Genomic DNA, 8,926 nt, shown 5'->3' on the forward strand with positions numbered 1-8,926 from the left:
AGGAGAGATATATGACGAGTTAGATCTAGATAGTCTGGATGACATGCTATGATTATCAATTCTATTATGCATAGCTATAGGATCAGAAAATCTGATTTTAACAGTTCCATCATTAAACTGTTCAACTTATGAAACCTTGTTATTAATATTATCATTTGGTTGGGCTGCACCCTCAATAACCCATTCTTGTGGGAAATCAATCTCATCCCACTGGATAGGTCTTCTGGTAACAACCTTAGATTTACCAAAATTAGTTTCTATAAGAATAGTTTCATTTTTAAAATCAATCATCCTACACATAGGATTCAAAGTATGTAAGAGTTTATAATAAATTCTATAGCATATGCAAACAACTTCAGTTCCAGGCATATAATCATAACCATGAAGTTTAACATTAAGCATTAGAGAACTTAATGAATTCTCATCATGTAAAGAAATCTGTAAATTAGGATAAGCATTAAAATAAACTGGTCCATAAGCCAGAGTAGTCTGTATAGTCCCTATAAGGGATTTCTTCCAATTTTGGTTTCTACCATCTCTTAAAGCTGCTATAAAGCTTTCTGGTAGACCTCCTAAGGTAAGGGGCTTAAATGCCACCTGAACCAAACCAATATGCATGAATAGATAATAATCTAAAAGTTTGATGATCACTATCAATAATGAGAGTCTCTTCAGTGGTGTTAACCACTTATTTGAGGCCAAGTTTCTCAAACGTTTCCATTTGGTATATAATACTAGGAGGTATCTTCAGAATAGTCCACTTATTAAGTAGATCTAGATGTTGGGGTATATCATATTCTTCTTTTCTATTATTTTTAACAGTAGATCTTCTATTTATGATATTCATAAGCGAACCTGTGTTGAACTATACCACCTATCACTACTAAAAGTCCATGCACTGATACCACATTGTTTCAACAGATCGCACAGATTTACTTATTATTATTATTATATTATTATTATTATTATTATTGTTGTTATTATTATTATTAAGAAGTGTTTTATTTTAAAATAATTCTCAAACTTGATATTTTATGAAAGATAATACTAATTATTAAAATACTATTTTGTTTTTCCTATTTGTTATATATATTTTATTCAAAATCAAAAGAATCAAAAATACTTTGAAAATGTAACACCCCGTAGCCCAAAGAGGGAGGTTTAGAAAAGTTGCAGAACTACCAGGTGTCACCCACGAGGGCCAACAACACCCCGTGGTTGGGCCCAAGCCTCGTAGATGGGTCTCGTGGATTGGGCATCCTGGAACACTGCCTGAGGCAGAACCATGGTCAGGACCTACTCCCCGTGGATGGATCCACGACCTGTGGTTTGGGCTCCGTAGGTCCAGACCCCTAAATGCCAAACTCTCTGAAGTCAACCACGATCGACCAGGACAGACCATAGGTCTATCAATGGTCCGTCAGTCGTGGTCTCGTGGGTGGTGTCTGGGTAGTTAATTTAGGGACTTAAGGGTCTTTTTCAGTTTTAATTAACTCAATGTGGTGTCATTTTGCCTAAACCTAGACCACCTATATAAGGATTTTAGAGCCCTAAATTCACTCGATTAAGTTATTCTCTCAAATCCCAAAAGAAAACCCAAATCCTCTCTCAAATATTCTCTGTCTAGAAGGTGGAAGAAGAAGGAGATTGAAGCTAGGTCAAGATCAAGTCTCCCAATCTTCAAGATTTTGTGGACTTTGTGACTAAGGTATGATGGCTTTCATCCATTGGATCCTTCCTCCCATGGATTCCCCTAGAATTTCATAATTTGATGAAGAATTCCCCCAATTCTAGTTAAGGTTTTTTACATTGTTGTGGGTTATGATGAATGTTAATCCAATTGAGTGGATTATGATTGTTTATGATTGAATTGATAGAATTACATGTATTTAGGTTGAAATTACATGTACCCATTCATATCCTATGATTTTAGGGTTGAATTAATATGTTGGGTTTGATGTCATATGAGGGAAACTCTTTGGGTTAAATATCTCCTTATAGGATTGATGATTTATGACTAGAATTGTTTTAGATTAAAGCATATATGATGAGTATGATGTTAATTGCTTGAGAGTAAAGCATTGATAATGATCATGAGATGTAGTGCTTTGAGAGTAAAGCCTAGATTATGAATTATTGATTGATTGATGTTATGATGTGGAAGAGATACTTCTCATAATGAATTGATAAGCATGATTTAATGAATGTGAAAGGTTTACTCACATGAATGATTCTAGGTTGAAAGGATTGCTCACATAAAATGAATCTAGACTAAAATGCTTAATGAATGATAAGGCTATAAGTGATTACCCTTGACCTCCATATGTAAGGATATAAGGTGATTTCCCATACTCCTTAGACTTGAACAAGAGGTGAATCCCCACGTTCTTACTATGATGAATGGACATGGAAGTGAGTACATATGCTCCTTATGAAATAATGTGGAGGCGAGTACCCGCATCATATGATGAGGTTGTAGTGGCGAGTAACCGCAATCTAAAAGTAAGAAAGGCAAGATGTGAATACCCATTAGCCTTTATGAGCTAGGCATTGAGGCAAATCCCCATGTCTTCAAAAGTAAGTATGTCTAATGTGATTATGTTATAAAGTTGATTGACTTGGAGTGTTGCTAGATATGCCTTACATGATGTGAGCTTGACTAGAGGTGGATGACCTAAGTCTTGGCTAAGGATAAGTGAGGTTACTTAAAGAAGTATTCGTCTTTCTTTATGATGCTTATTATGTGTTGATTATTCTTATGCCGCTTATGCCTTATGTCTTATGTTGACTAATGCTTATGTTATGTTGTTTATGCTAGCCATCATATTTAGTACTTGACTGTACTAACGCATACTCTTGCCTACATTCTTATCAAATGTAGGGTCCGGTTCTCCCGATGCACACACTTGTTGCTAGGTTCTTAGTGGATTGAGAAGTGAAGCTTTGGTGAGTCCTTATTATGTTCGAGGATTGGATCACCCTTTATCTTTTATGTCTTTCTTTTCATATTGGAACTATTGTATGGGTTGCGTCCCAAGATTTTATTCTCTTATGTTAGTTGGTTTGAGATAATGTTGTTGAACTTCCGCTCATTTTATAAAAGACTTTGATTGTATGAAAAGTTTTAAATTCTCGCACCTTTTCTATTACTTTATGTTATGATATGCTATGTGGCTTGTATGAGGCCTCTCAGGGTCTTATACGCCATGTTACATCTAGGGGATACCCTGGGTCATGACAAACTTGGTATCAAAGCCAAGTTTAGAATGGTTCTAGGATGTCTCAAATCACGTCTAGTAGAGTCGTGTTCATAAGTGTGAAGCGAGCCACATTTATGAATGAGAGACTATTAGATGTTTAGGAAACTTCACTTCTCTAAGGCATTTCATGGAGTTCAACTCTATAAGTATTTCTCCTAATCCTTACCCGATGGTTTTCAGGAAATATGACTACTAGAAGGGCTAATGCTAGAAGGTTTGAGGAAGGCAATGCTGAGCAAGAGGTTCCTCCCCAAGCTCCTCTTCAAGCTCCGATTGATCCATTGAGTGAGAATGTGACTAATGCGGAGTTTAGGTCAGCTTTCCAAGTGTTAGCTCAATCTGTGATGACTCAAGCTAATAGAGAAGTGGTTGCTCCCGTGAACCCAAGTATGGGTATGGAGGCGTCAAGAGTGAGGAACTTCACAAGGATGAACTATCTAGAATTTTATGGCTCGAAAGTTGAGAGGTTCAAACGTGCGTTACTTGATCGATTCTTCCCTCTTGAGATGAGAGAGGCCAAAGTACTTGAGTTCATTAACCTTAGGCAAGGAAACATGAGTGTAAGGGAATATGCTTTGATATTCACTCAACTATCCAAGTATGCTCCTTCTGGGGGATCGTAGGGCCAAAATTAGTAAGTTTGTGTCTGGTATGTCCGAAATGGTAGTCAAAGAGTGTAGCACCACTATGTTTGTCCATGACATGGACATCTCTCTCCTTATGGTGTACGCCCAATAAATAAAAGAGGAAAAGCTCAAGGAAAGATCTAGGGAGGCAATAAGGGCTAGAGTGGATGATGGTAACTTTGCACATGCTAGGTCCGGTGGACGGTGTCGTTCTAGATTCCGGCAAAGGTTCTCCGGGCAAGGTTCTACAAATGCTCCTCTGAGGTTAAGAAATGAAAAGGTGTCTAACCCTAAACCCCAAGGAGATGGTGGTAAATCTTTTATGCCTACTTGTGCTAAATGTGGGGGAAATCATGAAGGAAAGTGTCTAGCGGGCTCTAATTCTTGTCTAGGGTGTGGAAAAATGGATCACAAAATAAGGGTTTTTCCTTCGGTTTCTATAAATGAGGGAGACACTCGTCGTAGGGCACAACCCTACCCTTCATCCGATCCTAGTGGCTCTGGTGGAAATGATTCTAAACAAAATCGTTTCTATGCTCTCCAAACTATAGGTGATCAAGAGAGCTCCTCGGATGTGGTGACAGGTATGTTAAAAGTTTTCAATATGATGTGTATGCTTTGCTTGATCTGGGTGCTACTTTATCCTTTGTGACTCCTCTAGTGGCTATGAGATTTGATATGTTTCCCGATGTGTTATTAGAACCTTTTTCGGTTTCTACCCATATTGGTGATTCTCTGGTGGCTAAAAGAGTCTATAGGAGATGTCTCATTTCTTTATCCCATAGAGTCACTCTAATAGACTTGGTAGAACTTGACATGATTGACTTTGATGTTATTTTGGGCATGGATTGGTTGCATTCTTGTTATTCCTCCATTGATTGTAGGACTAGAGTGGACAAGTTGCAGTTTCCAAATGAACCTATCCTTGAGTGGAAGGAGGGAAATTCTATGCCTAGAGGTCAAATTGTCTCTTACCTAAAAGCTAGGAAAATGATTTTTAAGGGTTGTATCTATCATATAGTAAGGGTGAGGGATGTGGAGTCTGAAACTCCTAGTCTTGAGTCGGTTCCCGTGGTAAAAGAGTTTCAGAAAGTTTTCCTCAATGACTAACCCGGTATTCCTCCCGAAAGGGAAATAGACTTTGGGATTGACCTTCTCCCAGATACACAACCTATCTCTATTCTTCCTTATATAATGGCTCCAACGGAACTTAAGGAGTTGAAGGATCAATTAAGGAAGTAGTTGGATAAGGGTTTCATCTGACCTAGCATCTCTATATGGGGTGCTCCGGTGTTGTTTGTTAGGAAGAAGGATGGTTCACTCCGTATGTGTATTGATTATTGGCAATTGATCAAAGTGACCATTAAGAATAAGTATCCTCTTCCAAGAATTGATGATTTATTTGATCAACTTTAAGGGGCAAGTTATTTCTCTAAAATTGATATCCGATAGGGTTATCACCAATTGAGGGTGAAAGAGGAAGATATTCCAAAGATGACCTTTAGGACCCGATACGGCCATTATGAGTTTTTAGTGATGTGCTTTGGTTTGACTAACGCTCCGGCGACCTTCATGGACTTGATGAACAGGGTATTTAGACAATACATTGATATGTTTGTGATTGTATTTATCGATGATATTTTGATCTATTCAAGAAGCGAGAATGATCATATTGATCATTTGAGGATTGTATTTCAAATTCACAAGGACCAACAACTTTATGGGATGTTTAGCAAATGTGAATTTTGGTTAAGGTACGTAGCTTTCCTTGGCCATATAGTTTCAAGAAAGGGTATTGAGGTAGATCCAAAGAAGACGGATAAGGTGAAGAGTTGGCCTAGAACTATATCACCGACAGATATTAGAAGTTTCTTCGGTTTGGCCGATTATTATAGAAGATCTGTTGAGGGGTTTTCTACGATTGCTTCTCCATTGACAGCTTTGACTCAAAAGAAGGCTAAGTTCATTTGGTCGGATGCGGGTGGGAAAAGTTCAAGGTAACTAAAGGTTAATGAGAAGAACTATCCTACCCACAATCTTGAATTAGCAGCGGTAGTATTTTCCTTAAAGTTGGAGTCATTATTTGTATGGGGTTCATGTTGATGTTTTCACTTATCATAAAAGTTTGCAATATGTGTTTACCCAAAAATATCTAATGCTTCGCCAAAGAAGGTGGTTTGAATTATTGAAAGATTATGATATGATGTTCTCTATCACCCTGGTAAAGCTAATGTGGTGGCGGATGCCCTTAGTCGATTGTCCATGGGTAGTGTTGCACATGTTGATGATGATAGAAAAGAGTTAGCCCGAGATTTCCATAGATTGGCCCGATTAGGTGTTCAATTGGTAGACTCCGCCAAGGGTGGTGTCATGGTTCATAAAGGGGCAGAATCGTCTTTAATGATGGATGTTAAGGCAAAGCAATGTCTTGATCCAACTTTGGTAGAGTTGAAAGAGGCGGTACTTAGAAAGTTTGTTGAGGCTTTCTCCTAAGGGGAGATGGTGTACTTAGATATCAATGTCGGTTATGTGTTCCAAATGTGGATGACTTGAGGGAACAAATTTTATCTGAAGCCCATAGTTCTTGATATTCTATTTACCCGAGATCCACCAAGATGTACCATGATTTGCGGGAGATCTATTGGTGAAATGGGATGAAGAAGGATATTGCGAGTTTTGTGGTCAAGTGTCCAAATTGCCAACAAGTGAAGGTTGAGAATCAGAAACCAGGAGGTTTATCCCAAGACATTGGTATTCCTACTTGAAAGTGGGAAAATGTGAATATGGACTTCATAGTAGGGTTGCCACGAACTCGGCGACAATATGATTTGATTTGGGTTATAATTGACCGAATGACGAAATCAGCCCATTTCATTCCCGTCAAGGTTTCTTATTCGGCGGAAGACTATGCTAAGTTGTATTTGAGTGAGATGATAAGGTTACATGGGGTACCCTTGTCCATTATCTTTGATAGAGGCACTCAGTTTACTTCTCGATTCTAGATGTCCTTCCAAAAGGGTCTTGGCACCAAAGTTAAGCTTAGTACGGCTTTTCACCGCCAAACCGATAGGCAAGCGGAAAGAACAATCCCAACATTGGAAGACATGTTAAGGGCTTGTGTGATTGATTTTAAGGGTAATTAGGATGACCATTTGCCATTAATTGAATTTTCCTATAATAATAGCTACCATTTTAGTATTGGTATGGCTCCGTTTGAGGCCCTTTATGGTAAGAGATGTAGATCTCATATAGGTTGGTTTGAGGTGGGTGAGGTTGCCTTTATATGACCCGAGTTAGTTCAAGAGGATATAGAGAAAATTCGACTCATAAAAGAGAGGTTGAGAATGGCCCAAAGTCCACTAAAGTCTTATGCGGATGTTAGAAAGAGAGACCTTGAATTTGATGTGCTTGATTGGGTTTACTTGAAAATCTCACCCATGAAAGGTGTAATGAGGTTTGGAAAGAAAGGAAAGCTTAGTCCCCGTCTTGTAGGCCCACATCAAATTTTGAGGCGTGTTGGTAAGGTTGCATATGAACTTGATTTGCCAAATGAGTTGGCATCGGTGCATCCAATTTTCCATGTTTCTGTGTTGAAAAACTGTATTGGAGATCCGACATCCATAATTCCCTTAGAAGGGTTGTAAGTCAAAAAAGAACCTTATGAAGAAGTTCCAGTTGAGATTCTTGACCGACAAGTTAAGAAATTGAGGAACAAAGAGGTTGCCTCCGTAATAGTGTTGTGTAGAAACCATCTTGTTGAGGGTTCTACTTGGGAGGCCGAGGCCGATATGATGTCTCAATATCCTCATCTTTTTCCTCCTATTCTAGCTTGAGGTAATGAGTTCCTCTTGGTTTTCTTTTTTTTTGAAGTCATGTGTGTTTTATGTGTTTCCATGATTTCCTTAAATTTGCATGTTCATGAAAAAACTTGAGTTTTGAAAGAAAATGGCTTTTATGATGTATTTTCCCCATGTAGTTGAGCATTGAGTATGAGTTGCTTATAAACTTCATGAGATGGGATATTGAGCATGCCTTAGCTTGGAGTGGAGATTTTCCCCTTGAATGTGTACTTTGTGCATAATTTGCATTTAGGCTCCATGAGATTGTGTTGATCATTGTTTTTGAGTTTGGAGAAGGTAGTTCCTCCTTAAGTGTAAGAAATCTGAATTTTCATGCATATTGGGTTGTTAGATGTAATTCCTACTCTCTTGTGGTGCATTAAGTATGTTTAGATCGGAGTTGATGGTTCCTCCTTAGTTATGTGCATACAGAGGAGTGGCATGCATGATGGACTGCTAGTCTTGAGTTTTTTCGTTTAGAAATGTGCCTTGAATCTCATTTGAGGACGAATGATCCCAAAGGGGAGATAATGTAACACTCCGTAGCCCAAAGAGGGAGGCTTAGCAAAGTTGCAAAACTACTAGGTGTCACCCACGAGGGCCAACCAAGCCCCGTGGTTGGGCCACACCCCGTAGATGGGCTTCATGGATTGGGCATCCTGGAACACTGCCTAAGGCAGAACCACGGCCAGGACTTACGCCCCGTGGATGGATCCATGGCCGGTGGTTTGGGATCCATAGGTCCAGACCCCCAAATGCCAAACTCTCTGAACTCAACAACGATCGACCAGGACGGACTATAGGCACGGTCCATCAATCGTGGTCTCGTGGGTGGAGTATGGGCAGTTAATTTAGGGACTTAAGGATTTTTTCCGATTTTAATTAAATCAATGTGGTGTTGTTTTGCCTAAATCTAGGCCACCTATAAAAGGATTTTAGACCCCAAGATTCACTCAATTAAGTCATTCTCTCAAATCCCAAAAGAAAACCCGAATCCTCTCTCAAATATTCTCTCTTTAGAAGGTGGAAGAAGAAAAAGAAGATTGAAGCTTGGTCAAGATCAAGTCTCCTAATCTTTAAGCTTTTGTGAACTTTGTGACTAAGGTATGATGGATTTTCATCCATGGGATCCTTCCTCCCATGGAGTCCCCTAGAATTCCACAATTTGAAGAAGAATTCCCCCAATTCTAGTTAGGGTTTC

The sequence above is a fragment of the Solanum tuberosum genome, unplaced genomic scaffold (genome assembly GCF_000226075.1).
Source record: "Solanum tuberosum cultivar DM 1-3 516 R44 unplaced genomic scaffold, SolTub_3.0 scf00161, whole genome shotgun sequence".
Lineage (NCBI taxonomy): Eukaryota > Viridiplantae > Streptophyta > Magnoliopsida > Solanales > Solanaceae > Solanum > Solanum tuberosum.